Source organism: Sminthopsis crassicaudata, chromosome 4 (genome assembly GCF_048593235.1).
Source record: "Sminthopsis crassicaudata isolate SCR6 chromosome 4, ASM4859323v1, whole genome shotgun sequence".
Taxonomy (NCBI): Eukaryota; Metazoa; Chordata; class Mammalia; order Dasyuromorphia; family Dasyuridae; genus Sminthopsis; species Sminthopsis crassicaudata.
The window spans coordinates 86408684-86427971 of NC_133620.1; the positions used below are offsets into that span (position 1 = coordinate 86408684).

Consider the following 19288-nt stretch of genomic DNA (forward strand, 5'->3'; position numbering starts at 1 on the left):
AGATCAGTTTTTATGTAGATCTTCAGCACTTACTAATAATTTTAGGAAAATCACTTAATTTCTGTCTGCTTTGGGTTCTTAACTGTAAAATGAAGATAATAATACCACCTGCCTTCCAGGATGGTTGTGAGAAATTATTAGATGGATGACAATAATAAAGGGCTTAGCACACTGCTCATGACAAACTAGGTCGTAGTTGTTATAATCCCATAATCTGCCTAACATAGGTTTTGTGTAGATAGATTTTTAAGTAGTGTTATACATGGATCATTGAAAAATCTTATACCTGCTTAAATATCAATTACTGGATTTTTAGAAATTCCTTTGTTATTCCTTTATATTAAGATACTGCTTTTTCTTATAAAAATGCAAATATTTTTCTTAAGAGAGTAAACATTTTAAGTTATCATTTTTTTTATTCAGGAAATATTTCTTGGGACCTAGCTAGCTTCTTTCCCATATTTACATTAATTCACTGTGGGGAATATTAAGATGAATCAAATAGAAACATAAAATAATTCCCATTTATCTATTGAATGAAGCATAATGAATATTTGCTATATTATATTACATAATTATATAATATTTCTGCTATACATAGTAGTACCCTGGTACTTATTGTTTATTAGTTCCAGAAGGGACAATGAATAGCAAAAATGATAAACACAAAATGAAATTTTTCCATAAGAGTACATCTCCAGTTCACAACTTAAGCATCCCTTCCCACCCAATTCCCCAAAGGAGAAAGTAAAGCTTCCAGTTGTGGAGAAACAAGCCAGTCAAGCCTAAGCCAGCTAAGCTTCTTCCTTTTGATCCAATTTATTTTATGGGAAGAGTTATGATCTTTATTCTCTCCCCTTAACCCATGCCATCCAACTATCTTTGTGTGAGGAAGTAGAAGCAATACCTGTGCCCTCTGCTACCTAGTGCTTTGGCCACTGCTTTTTGGATTGTCAGGAGTCCTGGATATCTGCCACCATTGCTGTTGCCTCCTCCTGGGCTTCCATCACTGCTGTTATCACTAGCACCATTACTCGTGCTCCTGTTCCCTGTACTTCTATTTTTATTGAACACATTGGGCTCTCTGTGACCTTTCCAATATTACTGTTTTGGGAGCCAGAGAGAATACACTGCAGTCACTGCAAAAGCTGCTGAGATAATGGTCTCCATTATGACAGCCCTCTATACCATCTTCATGGGAGGGGAGAGGGGAAGAGCTTCCCATGGGAAGGCAATAGCAGCAGAAATGGGGGCTGGGCAGGGTGCGTGGCCAACCTCACATCTTACCACTTAACCAAGGCAACAACCAAAGTGTGATGAAGTGTGGAGCAAGTGTCAGGTGCTGAAGCACTTTTTATTCTTTGAGATGTATCAAATATCTAATTTGATGAGTTTTAAAGTTGACAAGTTCTGAGGTTCTGCTGTAAATTCTTGTTATATAATATACATAAAATACATACATGTTTATATGTATGTTCTTGAGAATAAGTTCTATGTGGTATTTATCTTTTTATCCTTTCTATTTACATATTGGAGTTAAATAAATGGCTAATTAAATTGACATTGTCTTGTGCTCCAAAACTTATGGATATGATAAATGCAGTTAAACTGTTATTAAATGAATTAGTTACCTAACAAGACTGAGGGAATGAGATACAGAGTAGTAAGCTTTAATGAGGGTGTTGAATGAAACAGACAAATCTAAGGCCAGATGTGTTTTTTTTTTTTTTTTTTTTAAGGATATAAATCAAAGAACCTTGATAGTTTTACTAAGGCAGCTTGTTGCAGTGTAAAAATTATTGAGTTTTGATTCAGTGGATTTGGGTTGTAATCCTATCTCTATAATTTGCTACCTATTTGATCTCAGACAAGTCATGTAACCTTTCTGATTAAAACCCAGTTTTCTATTCTGTATATAGATAAATTTGGATTTCATGTCTTAATCCACAGTTCCATATATAATGATTACAAAAATGCTGAAATGACTTTGGAGAAATTAAATGATTTGCCCCCTAACCAGCTTTTAGAAGTAGAATCACAGTCACAATAAATCCTCTTTCTTACTACACTGTATTGTTCTTCCATAAGCTGAGGCCTGGAGTATGTAGAATGGAAGGAAAAGTTTTGAAAAAAAAAAAAAAAGTGGAAATGGAACCAACAAGATGCCTTCCTCATTTCATCTTCTCCTGTTTTGAACTGTACCTTCAAACTATTTTTTTGAGTTAAGTCACAGTCTCACAGGTCCTCCCTACAATTATTGTTAATGCAAATTTTAAAATTTACAAAGTGGCCGATTTAAAGTCCTATCAAAATATAATCAATTAGATTCATTTTAAAGGCTTACTGGAAGATTTGCTGGGAGACAATTGGTGGTTGTGAAGGCAAATGACATTTGACTTTATATAATCTATTTTTATTAAGTGAAAGACAGAGATGAACTAGAGAAACTGGTTATAGATATAATAGGTCAAGTTCAAATTCCTCTTAGCCTTTTTTCCATTCAAGATGAAAATATGTTATTATTGGAGTCGGTGAGAAGAGGAAAAATGTCCTTGGACAAAGCTATCATTACCTTGATGCTTGAGCTATGAAGGTAACTTTAATCTCATAGCATTGTCTTCAAAGAGGCCTGCTAAGTCACCTAGTCAGCAACTCAATGATCACCTTTCTTAGTGTTTAGGGGATATTGTCTATGATGTTGCATATTTCAAAGTGCTATTTGTCCCTGCTGAAACCAAGACTGTAATTCTCAAAAGGCTGATTTTCTCCAAGAAAGTTTTCTTCTTTTTCTTTTTTTAACCTTCTTTTTTCAATTACTAAGCATTTATTTTCTCTTTTCCCATAAATTAAAAGCAACAAAAAGTATTTAGAGTCAAACATGCTTTCTATTATTAATAATAATTTCAGAACATTCAGTTTTGATTGTTTTATGGTTGCTCTTTTTGTAGCTCTATAGTGTTTCCTTATATCTCCTTATTTTCCTTTATATTAGTTTACTTAAAAGTTCTCTAATGCTTCTCTATATTCATCATATTCATAATTTCTAACAGCATATTACTATCCATTGCATTCATGTGGCACCATTTTTGAAACATTCCTCATGTAAGGGGATTTATTAAGTTTTCTCTCTTCATTTCAGGGGATTTATTTTCCCCCACTTTTTGGCAATCACAAAGGGTAGTATTATAAATATTTTGTATATGTGAAGCCTTTCTTTTTGTAAATTATTTCTGGATAAAAGAGTATAGGAAATGTATTCTGCTTATTTGTAAAATTCCAAATTTATTTTGAGAAAAGATGTACCAAGTCTTACTATAAAACTCTTCCAACGTTGATTCTTCCTGACTTTATCATCTTTGGAATGACATTGGTTTTTAAACAAACATACAATCCTATTGATTCCAAGGGAGTATAGTCCCATTGGGAGTTTATGTATTTATTCCAATATTGAAACTATTTCTCAAAAAAATGGAATATTGTATTTTGCAATATTATTCAGTGAAATTATTCTGAATACAAAAATGATTGCAAAAACTCTTTGAGTGAAAATTTGAGTTTTAAAAAATTCTCTGTATTTATTCAGAGAGTACTGAATATAAAAGGTACTGGATTTAGAAAAAAAAAATTCTAAGATTAGGTCTTCTAACCATGTGATCTGGGGCAAATAACAACCTCTGTGTAACTAAAGTTTTATCCTCTGTTTAGTGCTGGGGTTCGAGTACATGATTTCTAAAGCTCTTTCCATGTTTAAATCTATGACATGTTGTTTGTGATAAAAGATAAACTGTTTTGGCTCAAAAAATTAGGTGTGATTATAAAATAATTTGATATTTTCTTATGTGATTTGAATTGCCACCTGAAAAATTTGGAAATAAAAGTTAAAAGTTAATTGATCAAGAATTGATATTATATATCAAAGAGGATAAAGACAGCAATGACTAAATTCAACCCTGATTGAAAAACTTGTTAATGTTGCATAACTGCTTGGATTTATCCTTGTGACATGATAGGATTGTGGCAAATTAGATTATTATCCAGTCTCATCCTATTTGACTCTTCTAAGTCTTCTCTCCTCATCATGAACAAGTCAAGACCCTATATTCATGATGCATTTTTCAATTATTCCCTGCCATATTGAGACACCTTCATCTTAATCAGAACTGATGATCAATTTATGTCCTGTTGTATAGGATTTGATTATCGTTTTTATCATGGCTAGTATAGATGAATATACTCATATAGATAAAAATGTATAATCCTTCATGCAACTCAGTAGAGATTTCTGTCTCAATAAGTGAATGAGGGGGCAGCTAGGTGGCACAGTGGATAGAGCACCAGCCTTGAATTCAGGAGGAGCCGAGTTCAAATCTGGTCTCAGAAACTTAACACTTCCTAGCTGTGTGACCCTGGGCAAGTCACTTAACCCCAGCCTCAAAAATAATAATAATAATAATAATAAGTGAGTGAAAGTAAAATAGAGGGTTTTTTTGTTTTTTTGTTTTTTGTTCTTTTTTAAACCATCTTTCTCTTCATTCTTACTACAGCACATGGGAATTTTCACTTACAAAGATTTTATAGTGCAGCAAGAGAGAAAACATTAGAAAAACATTTTATATTAGATATCTAATAATGACTTCTTTGGTTTAAATAAAGCACAGATCCAAAGTGAGTAAGCCAATAAATTGTAAACATATAATGAGACAGTTGTACATTGGTAAAGTTTGTAATCAGTTGAGGAAGGAATAATTTAGGTAAGAAGATAGTGTAGGAAAAAGGTTTTAGATTTTTAGGTCAAAATTTAAATTCAAATTCATATTTATATAGAATTTAATGAATTATTTAAAAATCCTTTCTTCAATATAATCTATGAGGTAGGTGTAACATGTATTATAATCCTTTGTTTTTCCAAAATAGGGAAACAGAGATAAGGACAAAAGTTACTGTCTAGCATAACAGAATACATAATTATGAAATTCAGTATTTAAACTCAAAGTCCAAAATATAAAATAATGGGATAGTGACCTCTTGGCTAGAAATGGAATAAACTTGACAAGGACTAATAAAATTATAAAACTGCTGAGTTCTTACAGATACGATCAAAAAAAGCATTATGTGAGAGTGTGTGTGTGTGTGTGTGTGTGTGTGTGTGTGTGTGTGTGTGTGTGTGTGTGTGTTTGTATGTGTAAAAAGGAGAAAGGATTTTTTGCCTCTAACTACAAAATCAGAACTTAGATTGAATAGGAAGTAGAATATACAAAGGATGCACATTAGAGAGCACCGTAATTCATAAGACACAATATTTCCGGATGAGTCAGCAACAAAGGTAAAAGTTTTAAATAACTATAAATAAATATATAATATGTGGATAATAAACAATGACAACTAAGTATCTTAGTACATCTCCAGATGACATTATTTCTTTCCCTGAGACTTGAAGGAGACAAATGACTAATATGGGGTTATAATTTATTTTAATGAAAGCATAAGCTTAGAGCCAGGAAGACCTAAGTAAAATCCAAATATTTAATAGCTGTGTAACTTAAGTCATTTAACCTCTATCAACATCTGCTTCCTCAATTATAATAAAGGGATAATAATAGCACCTTTTCCCCAGATTTGTTGTGATGATCAAATGAGATATTTGTAAGGTACTTAACAGAATATCTAGTACATAGCAGGGACATCTAAATCATTTCTCCTTCCTTTCTCAATTCCTTCTTTCCTTCTTTCCTCCCTGCCTCCTTTCTTCCTTCCTTTTTTTTTTTTTTAATCAATTTTATAATTATACTTTTTTTTGACATGGGTATTTTTTTTACAGCATTATCCTTTGTATTCATTTCTTTTTCAAATTTTCCCCTCCCTCCCTCTACCCCCTCCCCTAGATGACAGGCAATCCCATGCATGTTAAATGTGTTACAGTATATCCTAGATACAATATATGTGTGTAAAATCAAATTTCTTATTGCAATCTAAGAATTGGATTCCGAAGGTAAAAGTAACCTGGATAGAAAGACAATAGTACAAACAGTTTACACTCAATTCCCAGTGTTCCTTCTCTGGGTGTAGCTGATTCTGTCCATCATTGATCAACTGTAATTGAACTAGATTTTCCTCTATGTTGAAGATATCCACTTCAATCAGAATATATCTTCATACAGTATCATTGTTGAAGTGTATATTGATCTCCTGGTTCTGCTCATTTCATTCATCATCAGTTCATGTAAGTGTCTCCAAGCTTCTCTGTATTAATCTTGCTGTTCATTTCTTACAGAGCAATAATATTCCATAACCTTCATATACCATAATTTACCCAACCATTCTCCAATTGATGGGCATCCATTCATTTTCCAGTTTCTAGCCACTACAAAAAGGGCTGCCACAAACATTTTGGCACATACAGGTCCCTTTCCGCTCTTTACTATTTCTTTGGGATATAAGCCCAATAGTAGCACTGCTGGATCTAAGGGTATGCACAGTTTGATAACTTTTGGGGCATAGTTCCAAATTGCTCTCCAGAATGGTTGGATTCTTTCACAACTCCACCAACAATGTATCAGTGTCCCAGTTTTCCCACAGCCCCTCCAACATTCATCATGATTTATTCCTATCATCTTAGCCAATCTGAAAGGTGTGTAGTGGTATCTCAGAGTTGTCTTAATTTCCATTTCTCTGATCAATAGTGATTTGGAACACTTTCATATGAGTAGAAATAGTTTCAATTTCATCATCTAAAAATTATCTGTTCATATCCTTTGACCATTTATCCATTGGAGAATGGTTTGATTTCTTTTAAATTAGATTCAGTTCTCTATATATTTTGGAAATGGGGCCTTTATCAGCTCCTTTAATTGTAAAACTATTTTCTCAATTTGTTACTTCCCTTCTAATGTTGTTTGCATTAGTTTTGTTTGTACAAAAGCTTTTTAATTTGATGTAATCAAAATCTTCTATTTTGTGATAAATAATGATCTCTAGTTCTCCTCTGGTCATAAATTCCTTCCTCCTCCACAGGTCTGAGAGGTAAACTATCCTATGTTCCTCTAATCTATTTATGATTTCATTCTTTATGCATAAATCATGGACCCATTTTGATCTTATGTTGGTATATGGTGTTAAGTGTGGGTCCATATCTAATTTCTGCCATACTAACTTCCAGTTTTCCCAACAGTTTTTTTTTTTCAAATACTGAATTCTCATCCCAAAATTTGGTATCTTTGGGTTTGTCAAATTCTAGATTTTTAAAGTTATTGACTATTTTGTCCTTTGAACCTAACATATTGCACTGATCAATTAGTCTAATTCTTAGCCAATATCTATGGTTTTTACAACCACTGCTTTATAATATAATTTTAGATCTGGTACAACTAGGCTGCCTTCATTTCAATTTTTTTTTTTTTTTTCATTAATTCCCTTGAAATTCTTGACCTTTTGTTTTTCTGTATGAACTTTGTTGTTCTTTTTTCTAGGTCATTAAAATAGCTTTTGAGGAGTGTGATTATTATAGTGCTAAATAAATAGATTAGTTTAGGTAGTATTGTCATCTTTATTATATTTGCTCACCCTATCCAAGAGCATTTAATATTTTTCCAATTGGTTAGATCTGACTTTATTTGTATGCAAAGTGTTTTGTAGTTTTGTTCATAAAGTTCCTGATTTTCCCTTGGCAGATAGACTCCTAAATATATTATACTATTGGTAGTTACTTTAAAGGGAATTTCTCTTTGTAATTCTTACTGTTAGTAATATATAAGAATATTGATGACTTATGTGGGTTTATTTTGTATCCTGCAACTTTGCTAAAGCTGTGGATTATTTCTATTAGCTTTTTAATGGAATCTCTGGGGTTCTCTAAGCATACCATCATATCATCAGCAAAGAGTGATCATTTGATTTCCTCATTACCTACTCTAATTCCTTTAATCTCTTTCTCAACTCTTATTTCCAAAGCTAGCATTTCTAATACAATATTAAATTGTAATAGTGATAGTGGGCAATCCTGTTTCACTCCTGACCTTATTAGGAATGGTTCCAGTTTATCCCCATTACATATGAGGCTTACTGATGGTTTTAAATAGATGCTTCTAATCCCCCCCACCCCCTCCTCAGGCTGGGGTTAAGTGACTTGCCCAGGGTCACACAGCTAGGAAGTGTTAAGTGTCTGAGACCAAATTTGAACTCGGGTCCTTCTAAATTCAAGGCTGGTGCTCTATCCACTGTGCCACCTAGCTGCCCCTGCTTCTAATTATTTTAAGGAAAAGTCCATTTATTCCTATCCTTTCAAGTGTTAATAGGAATGGATGTTGGATTTTATCAAATGTTTTTTCTCCATTGAGATGATCATATAGTTTTTTTAAAATTTGGTTATTTATATAGTCAATTATGCTAATAGTTTCCCTAATATTGAACCAGCCTTGAATTCCTGGTATAAATCCTAATTGGTCATAGTATATTATCCTGGGGAGGATTTTCTGAAGTCTTTTTGGTAATATTTTACTTAAGATTTTAGCATCAAGATTCATTAGGGAGATTAGTCTATAATTTTCTTTCTCTGTTTTCAAACTATCTGATTTAGATATCAGTACCATGTCTGTGTCATAAAAGGAATTTTGTAGGACTCCTTCATTCCCTATTTTTTCAAATAGTTTATATAGCATTGGGGCTAATTGTTCTTTAAATGTTTGGTAGAATTCACATGTAAATCCATCTGGTCCTGGGATTTTTTCTTAGGGAGTTCATTAATAGGTTGTTCTTTTTCTTTTTCTGAAATGAGACTATTTAAGCAATTTAATTCCTCCTCTATTAATCTGGGAAGCCTATATTTTTGGACGTAGTCATCTGTTTCACTTAGGTTATGAAATTTATTGGCATAAAGTTGGGCAAAGTAACTCATTATTTCTCTAATTTCCTCCTCATTGGTGGACAGTTCCCCCTTTTCATTTTTAAGACTAACAGCTTGATTTTCCTGTTTCCTTTTTTAAATCAGATTTACCAAAGGTTTATCTATTTTATTGCTTTTTTCATAAAACTAACTCTTAGTTTTATTTATTTATTTGATAGTTTTTTTTTTTTAATTTCAATATTATTAATTTTTCCTTTTAATTTTAGAATTTTGAGTTTAGTATTTGATTGGGGGTTTTTAATTTGGTCTTTTTTTCTAGCTTTTTAAGTTGCAAACCCAATTAATTGATTGTCTCTTTCTCTATTTATTCAAGTAAGCCTCTAAATATATAAAATTTCCCCTCATTACTGCTTTGACTGCATCCCATAATTTTTTGTATGATGTCTTATCATTGTCATTATCTTAAGTGAAATGATTAATTGTGTCTATAATTTGCTGTTTTACCCAATCATTCTTTAAGATGAGATTATTCAGTTTCCTATTACATTTTGGTCTATTTACCCCTAACTTTTTGTTGAATGTAGTTTTTATTGCATTGTGATCTGAAAAGAAAACATTTATAATTACTGTCTTCCTGCATTTAATTTTGAGTTCTTTATGTCCTACTGCACGGTCAATTTTTGTGTAGGTCCCATGAACTGCTGAGAAGAAAGTAAACTCCTTTCTGTCACCATTCAGTTTTCTCCAAAGATCTATCATACCTAATTTTCTAATATTCTATTTACCTCTTTAATTTCTTTCTTATCTGTTTTATGGTTTGATTTATCTAATTCTGAAAGTTCAAGGTTGAAATCTCCCACTATTATAGTTTTGCTATCTATTTCTTCTTGCAACTCTCTTAACTTCTTTAGGAAGGTAGATGCTATACCCTTTGGTGCATATATTTTTAGTATTGATATTGCTTCATTGTCTATGCTACCTTATAGCAGGATATAGTTTCCTTCCTTATCTCTTTTAATTAGATCAATGTTTGATTTTGCTTGATCTGAGATAAGGATGGCTACCCCTGCTTTTTTTAACTTCACCTGAAGTATAATAGATTCTGCTCCAGCCTTTAACCTTTACTCTGTATGTATCTCCTTACTTTAAATGTGTTTCTTATAAACAGCATTTTGTAGGGTTCTGACTTTTGATCCAGTTTGCTATCTACCTCCGCTTAATGGGAGAGTTCATCCCATTCACATTTATGATTACAATTACTAATTCTATATTTCCTGCCATTTTATAATCCCTATATTATGTTTTTCTTTTTCTTGCCCCCTTTTGCAGTATTAAACTTGTGGGCACCACTTGCAAAATGCAGCTCTCTCTCTTTAGGATCCTTCCCACGCCCTTTGAATCCTTCTGCTTTCTTGTACCATTTTCTTATTACTCTTTTCCTTTTCCCTTTTCTTCTCCCACTTTTTAATGAGGTGAGAGACGTTTCTCTGTAAAACAAATATGTCAGTTATTTTCTCTTTGAGCCAACTCTGATGAGAATAAGATTCTCACAATATTCCTCCCCCTCTCTAACTTCTCTCAGATATGATAGGTTTTCTTTGCCTCAACCACCCTAGATTTTGTTTTTTTTTTTTTAAACTCTACCATTTTATGAGCAGCTAAGTAGTGAAGTGGATGAAGCATTGGGTATAGAACAAGGAAGATTTGTCTTCCTAAGTTCAAATCTGACCTCAAACACTTACTATATATGACTGTGGGCAAGTCATTATTTGTCTAACTTTTTCATTTGTAAAATAAAGTGAGAAGAAAATGGGGGGGGGGAAGCCTCCAATATTTTTTGGCAAAAATGCCCCAAATGGAGCCATGAAGAGATGGACATGTCTGAACTGCAACAAAAAGAATAACCCATCCTATACTGCAATTCTATGTCTGATTTCTATGTCTGTAATTACTGGATGGAATCTAAGTTGTGAGTTTGAGGCATTTTGCAAGCTGCCAAGATGACAGAGAAGGCACGCATGACTTTCTGAGCCTCTCTCATACCTTCGCTACCAATTATTAAATTCAGCCTCAAAAATAGTGCTTGACTGGAAAAATTCATAAAGATTAGAAGTGCAACAACTTACCAGCCAAAGATAATCTGGAAGATCACCAGAAAAGGTTTGTCCTGAATGGCAGGACAGACCAGCATAAACAGGGATAGAAGCAGAGGCTAGCATATTGAGCAGACTGGGCTGAGGTGGCCTCCATGATTAGAAAATTTACAGAGATGACTCTACCATAGGCTGACTGCTCTGCTTTGGTTGCAAAACAGTAGACCAGTGCAGAAATTAAAGCTAAAAGTAGATGGTACTCTAAAAAATGCCAGAACCTAACAGGATCTGGCTATACCCACCCAAAACTGGAAGTGACTAAGCACAGATCACAACACAGATGTGCAGTGGCATTCTAGAGCTGCTGAGTAGCCTGCCTGCATGGGATTTGGTGTTGATGCAAGAACTCTGGAAAGGAATGACATTCTTTTTCTTTCCTGCTATTAAAGAAGCAGTACACTCTCATCATCATTTACTCTGTAGAAGGGAGAAGAAAAAAAATTTTTTTTTTCATAATTGCACATAGTTAAAAAAAAACACCAGCTAAAGAGACCCCTTATTTTCAACTTTCTTCCTTAGAGCCTCTGGAGTATTTTCCTTTGAGAAGGTATCAGGATCTTTTTATTAGTTCAATTAAATCTCAGATCATCTCTATGTAAAGAGCTTATTTTTGTATCAAGGTCTCAAAATAGATGTGTACAATAGTCCTCACTGAGAGACTTGATAAAATGACACAGGAGATACCCTATTAGTCCTGAGTGACAAGAGACTGTATTAAAAACAAAAAAGATTTCAGTCTTATTCAATGAAACTAACACCCTTTGCCATCTATAAGGAGTGAATCTTGGAGCAAAGTTAAAAGTTTGAGATGATTGCTGAGAATTCTGGGTGTGTGGAATAATCAGAGCAAAGGTACAGAGATGTGAGATGAGTTGTATCATGTAATGAACAAGTAGACAGTATAACTAGATTATAGTGGAGGGGAATAGTGAGTTAAGTAGGAAAAAATATGGTAAGAAGGTCTTGGGTTGTTAAAAGCTTTAAATGCCAAACATTTATATTTGATCCTGAAGGCAATAGGTAACCACTGGAATTTCTTACACATAGGGATAAACAGGTATATGCTTTAGGAAATACAAATATATAAATCAATAAACAAACCCCACAATTTTGTAGTTAAGTGGAGACTAGATTTCCAAATAGTTAGGAGTAGACAGAAAACTGAGATGAGAACATAGATATCAATTACTGGGTTTTTGCATTAGTCTCGGTAAGAGGTGATAAACTAAATTGTGGCTGTGTGAATGGAGAGTATAGAACATAAACAAAAGATATCATAAAGATGAAATAGAATTTTGCAACAGAAAGACTGAGATGAACAAAAATAAAAGATTCAAGGATGATACTAAGATTTTTATTTAGTTTTTGTCTTTATTTTAAATTAATTTTATTTCTTTTGCTTGTGAAGAAATAAGTGATAGCCACTAGAATAGCTACTTGTTTATATAATTCAGAATTCTTGTCTTTTAGGGTTGTTTTTCTTTACACTCTTGTTACTGTAAATTTTCCCTTTTGTTCACTTTGAATCAATTCATAGTTTTCTCATGTTTTTTTTTTTTTTTTCTTTTCTGAAATTGTTACACTAAAGTTGTAAACTAGATCACTTGGAGGACAATTGTATGTATAATAGTAAAAGTTAAGTTCAGAAGACAGAAGCATTTTGAGGAAAATAAAATGAGATCTATTTTACAAATGTTGAGATGCTGATTAGACATCCAATTTGAGATGTACAAAAGGCTGTACAGCATAGGAAAGAGATGAAACTTGGATAGATAGATATAAGAATCATTTGGGCACATTACTTTTGGGTGAAGCCAGAAGCAAACAGTTACCAGCGACTGCATTTCTGGCATTGACTACACATAAGAAGTTAATGAGATAATGAATGCAACATTTTCTGCATTAATGAATTTTAAGACCTTAATTAATGATTCATCCTAAATGACAGATAAAACCTCTTTCAATTCTAGACTTATCATTTATTTTGAAAATTTCTAAAGATGTTGCCAAAAGTGGTCTAAGGACACAACTCAGATGTAAAATGTTTACTTTGCTGATGGGCTGTCCAAATCTAGGGGCAATGAAATTGGTACTCATTTACATTTATTCAATGGAGAATATTTTTTTGCTGCAGGAAAAAAATGCAGGGTCTTTAAGGTTATCTTTAAAACATAGAATGCTCAATTTGCAGTATTTACTTTCTCAAAGCAAACAACACTTAATTACAAAACATCAGAGGTACAGGATATCAAGTGAAATAGCACATTTTCAAAAATTATTCAGCTTTTCAATTTGTCATTTTAGGTTTTCCTAAATGAGAAAAATGACTGATTTGTAGATTTGTATACATTAACATGTGCACTTCTGTTCCTCATAAAACTTTAGGATTTGTTTCAACTTGTTTAAAATGATTTTTTCAATATTCTTTTAATGCATTGAAACTTAAATTACAATATCATGGTTCTATGCTTAAATAAAAACAGAAGAAATGAATGTATATTTTAAATTTTATTTCATTCATGATGTTTAGAAACATGAAAATGAATCTCTAGAGTTAGTGGGAAAGTTGGCACAGCTACCTTTATTAAATATGTATTTGTTAAACAACAAAATGTAAATTGCTTCTTTCATATAATAATTAAATCGTTTTGTTTGTCGTGGTGTATTCTGGAAAATTAGTCAGAATTATATAGTGTTTTGTTATTTTGATTATTTTTTCTATTTCTAAAGCCACTATCATTTGAAGCAGGTATTTTTTTTTTTTGCATGTATATATTTGACTTTTTCTCGTTATTAACTTATGTGTACCCATTGCATTCTGGAGTACAAATCTTGCTCAGATTATGGGGCTATGTCTTCATATTTTCAATGTAGTTGTCATTTAAAACATTCTACTTTTTCTTTGTATTTCTTAAATTCAGAATTAGCTTAAAATGATTCTCATTTGATTCATCCAAAATAGTCATCAGGATTGTATCTATGTAATAGGAAACATTTTATCCAATTATATGTTACTCTTAAAACTGGTTAATTATTTTTTTTAAAAAAGTTTCTCTATTTTCAAATATAGAATTATACTAGGCAGAACTATGCTAATTGACAGTCAATGAATGGGTAATTCATTATTAGGATAACAAATTAACATGTTATATGCTAATATAACATTATGCCCCATGTTTATCATAATTCTTGGCCCATTGTAAGGGTCTAGAATTCTTCAAAAATTGTAGAAAACAAAATAGAATGTTGATGATAACACATGCTCACAAATCAAGACACATGATAAATGTAATAGCTTTAATACTAGAATTCAAAATTCTGATGATATATGTACTCTTTTCTTTGACAAATCTTATACTTCCTATAATTAGCATATAGATTTTATGAGCTTCTTTTAAAAAATTCATCTGGGGTGATCAGTTTTTATCCTCTAAAATGGTGTAATTCCATTCACTTCAAAGAGTTCATCTCAGTTTCCTCTGGAACCACAAAATTAATCATTTCTTATTGCAGTTATATACCATACCATAATTTGTTTAGTCATTCTCTAAAAAAGAGAATATACACACACACACACACACACACACACACACACACACACACACACACACACATATATATATATATATATATATATATATATATATATATAGTCATTATTGGCAGGACCTTCCTTCTTTTTTCATCACTCTGGAATATAAAACTAATAATTGAGTCAAAGTTACTTAAGTTTGGTTAAAGTTACTTTCCAGAATGACAAGATCAATTCACTCATTCGCCAACAGTGCTTTAATGTGCTTATTGCCCACAGCCACTCTAATATTTGTCATTTTCCTTACCATCTTTACCATGTAACACGGAGTTCTGGAACTACTTAATAGATATTTTTCTATTTAGTTGAGATTTGAAACATTGCATTTTTCTTATTTTTTTGTAACTTGAATTTCTTCCTTTGACAACTGCCTCTGGACAGTTATTCGATATAGAATGCCTCTTCATTGCATACATGCAAATTAGGTATTTAAATATCTTGGAAATGAGACATTTATCAGAGAAACTTAATATAGATTTACCCCCAGATCAATGTATATTTTCTAGACTTTGCTATGTTGGATTATACTGGAACTCTGTCTTCCCAGAAATCAGCTGGAGTCAGGATCACCAAACATCTTTATTCTTGGTCTTTTGGGGTCGCTGTCAGGAGATTAGATCTAGCAATCTCCACACCACCTTCCTCCCTCTCCACCACCAGTGAATGCCTCAATTTCCTCCTCCTACTCCACCCACACAAATCACTTCCCCTTCTTTGTCCCACCAATCAAGCCAGCACAGAATAGTTTGGCAGGGTCAACCTTCAAACATGTTAATAGAGAATTGTCCAATTGACAATTAATCTCATGAGCTCCATTATCCAAGTGCATTTTCTCAGTTCTAGATCTTTACATCTCCCACTTTCTTTTGCTTTAGAACACAGGTGGTCACACCATCCCTGACTTCTCAGGGAGGTAAGAACCCCAAAAAGGAGGTGATCACGCCCCCCCCCCCCGACTTCTCAGGAAGGGAGATAATCATGCACTCCCTGACATCTCAGGAAGGGAGATGAAAAGCACCAAAGGGAAGTGGGGATTGCTAGCATGTTTCTGGGTTAAAGGGTCTTATTAGAGACAAGTATGCACAAACCCATCAGCATGGGAGTTATTACACAAGCACATAGCAATAATGCAGAGGCTATTAGTGATGACTGTCCCCACAGTCAGTGCAAGGTTCGATGAGGTGTAACAAACATGAATTGTAGATTCAAGTAGTGATATAACAAACAATATAAATCAACTCAGTTTTGTAAAAGATTTCCAGAAGTCCTAGAAGGAGGGTATGTGAACATCAGTCACACATACACCTTCTTCAGCAACCAAGAGAGAGTCCAAAACCAATCTATTGTCCATTTGCTTCACGTGTTAGGGAATCCAATGATCCCCACAAATTTCTGGAATCTGACAACAGTCTTTTTATATTTTAGGGAATTCAATGATCCTTACAGGTTTTTGAAGTCCCACAACAGTCTTTTTTGTATATTAGGGAATCCAATGATTCCTACAGGTTTTGAAGTCTTGCAACAGTCTTATGATACTTCATAGAATTCAATGACTCCTGAGCACTTTCAAGTCCTACAATAGTATGATCATGTCTCAGAGAATCCAATGATTCCTGAGGGTTTTCAAGGCCTATAATTTTTGATGTCCATGAGTCAAACGCCATAACTGCCAGGTTCTTTCAGTGGTGGGCACAATTAGCAATAGAACCCCCCGATGTTTCTTGGGTCTTATCCTTCATTTCAAGGGTCTGCTCCATCTCTCTCCAAAGGACAAGGTGAATACGGCTCGTTGGTACCCATCTGATTCCTTCTCCATCTGTGGAGATACAAGCTTATCGATATCCATATCAAAAGGAGTGTATCTTCTACTTTCTTGGCCTGTAGAATTAAACTGTTGAATCACAGGAAAAACTGAAGTTTGAAATCACTATTTATTTCTTTTCCATCTTGGGCTGCTTTAAAAATTGCTTTCTGTGATCTAGTTATAGGAGTTAGTGATTTCTAGGGGGGAGGTGCTGATGATATCACCACCCCTCCGACTCCTCCTCCTCCCTCCATCCCTGAAGGTAGAGTTGATGTGGGCCTGTCAATAATCTGCTCTCTAGGCGGGGTTGAAGCTTCTTCAAGAGAATCAGAGTTGTCACACCCCTAATTCCTCATTTAAATCCCTTTGCCCTCCAGCAAGGTCTTGATCTTTCTTTTTTCCCTCATACTTCCTCCTCTGTTCATTTTTAAAACTTTTCCTTCTCCTACAACTCACTTGATAGTTTAAGTCAAATTGAACTACGTTCTATATATAAAATACCTCTGTGGAAATTGAATGAGGCCCATTTTTTGTGTGCAATTCTTTCAGCTGAAGTCCCACTAGCTTCCAGTTATCTACATTTAATTTTTCTTCCTCTAAGAACCAAGGGAACGTGCATTTTAATATCCCCAAGAGTTTATCAATCTGTACCCAGGTTACAAGTAAACTCTGCTCCTCAATTATCTTAATTATACTGTCTATAGCACCTCTCCTGGGTGGGGCTGAGCTGGGGTTGGAGCAGGGGCTGGGGCTGAGTTGGCTGAGGTCAAGGGAATGTCTTTAGCTAACATCTGCCCCATTTCAGCTATAAGAGATTGTTGGGTTAGCCCTTAACAAGGTAAGTTCCTTATTTGTCTGTTAGAATTTAGCGAGCTGTTGTCTCCAGAAGCTGCCGGATTACTCTCTGGGAAGAGATCTGCTGTGTCTACTCAAATCTCTCAGACAGATTCTTCTTCCTGTAGTGAACCGTTGTCTCCAGGCAGTTGCTGTTAACTCTTGTCCTTAGAAGTGACTTCCCTTCCTGCAGAGAGCCCCGTCAAGCCAGATGTAATGCAAAGTCTTCTTCTTTCTCTGAGAGTCCTCTCTTTTATTCTCCCAGAGAATGGGCGTGGGATAATGCAAGGGCTTCTGGGAAGAACCACCCCAGCCAATGAGCTTGCCCCCTCTATCAAGTCAACCTGAGTTCTCACCTTGTAATTGTCCAGAAAACCTGAATTCTCACCTTGTCACTGTCCAGACAACCTCAGTTCTCACTTAGTAATCCTAACATCTCCCCCTTTCTTTTGATTTAGAACATAGGACAGTCATGACCTTGAAACATAAATCCATCAATATGGGAAGTATTACAGATAATTACATAAATGACCTTGAAACATAAATCCATCAATATGGGAAGTATTACAGATAATTACATAAATTACATAAGCATATAGTAACATAGTAACATAACGCATGCTAGAAGTATATAACATAATCAAATAATCATAAATTGAAAATTTATAAATGTCCATAAGTCCATTGTCCATTATTCTCATCTTGTGTGAGGAAGTCCAATGATTCCTGCTGGTTTTTAAAGTTCTTTAACAGTCTTCTTATTATCCATGCTCTTTCAGTGTCAGATGTTTCTTAGATCTTCTCCTTTATTTTGAGGTCTTTCTCTTTTCTGTCTCTCTCTGGTGGACAAGGCGAATATGACTCGTTGGCACCCATCTGATTCCTTCTCCTGCTGAAGAAATACAAGCAAACCCTCCCCCCCAGGCAGTTAACCTATCTGGTCCCTTCCATTCACCACTTTCTGGATCTCTCCACATCACCTGGCAATTATCTAAGGACAGTGGAGATGCTCTCACTGGACACTGCCCTTCTGGTGGGTTATAAAACCTGTCTGCTGGAGCCAGTGCATCTTTGTCAAAAATTAGAAAATTAATGGTATAGAGAACTAAATTTAGAAGTTCCCTAGGGCTACCTGTGGCTCCCCCTTTCTTTTGTTTTTGGAGGAGTGTCTTAATATCTCTGTTTCTTCTCTCTACTATTGCCTGCCCTTGAGGATTAAAGGGTATGCCCATGGTATGTAAAATCTTATACTGTGCACAAAAGTGTGTAAAATGTTTGGACGTATATGCAGGTCCATTGTCTGTTTTTATTGCTTGTGGCACACCCATAATTGCAAAAGCTTGTATAAGGAATTCAGTGACCACTCGGGCTGTCTCTTTTGCTGCTGGCATTGCAAATGTGAATCCTGAAAAGGTGTCTACCACGACATGAATAAAAGATAGACGACCAAAAGATTTATAATGGGTCACATCCATTTGCCAGATTTCATTGGGTCTCAAACCACGAGGATTCTTCCCTGGAGGGAGTGTAGGAGCATGGAAAGGAAGACAAGCTGTACAGCTTTTTACTATGCTCCTAGCTTCCTCTCTTGTGATTCCAAATTGTAAACGTAAAGCTCGAGCAGCCTGATGATATTTAGAATGAGATTCTTGTGCTTCCTGAAATAAAGGACTACTAGCTAACATGGTTAGAAGGCTATCTGCCTTTGAATTTCCATCAAAAATGGGACCTGGAAGTCCACTATGTGAGTGGACATGCAAGATATAAATCTTGCCTGGATGTTTTCTCACTTGCTTTTGAAGTTCCTTAAAAAGCTGATAAATATTGGAGGCTGCAAATTTTATTTGGGCTGTGGCAATTCTTTGTACTACACCTACTGAATAGGCTGAATCAGTAATTATATTTACGTCTCCTGGGTAATAAGTGAGAGCTAGCATGATAGCAAATAATTCATTCTGTTGAGTGGATTGAAAAGGAGTCCTGATTACTCTCTTTATGGTTAAATCATGAGAGTATATGGCACAAATATTTTCTTTGGAGGCATCTGTAAAGATTGTTGGTCCTTT

The 19288-nt window shown here is 34.2% G+C and overlaps 1 long non-coding RNA gene across 2 annotated transcripts in view; it reads left to right on the forward strand.

Annotated features, from left to right (window-relative positions):
- The first annotated feature begins 1250 nt into the window (after positions 1-1250).
- Positions 1251-19288, forward strand: part of LOC141540822 (uncharacterized) — a 388662-nt gene continuing 370624 nt past the window's right edge. For both annotated transcript variants that reach the window (XR_012481589.1, XR_012481588.1), the window contains exon 1: positions 1251-1339. This is a non-coding gene — a long non-coding RNA (uncharacterized LOC141540822). The remainder of the gene's footprint in view (positions 1340-19288) is intronic.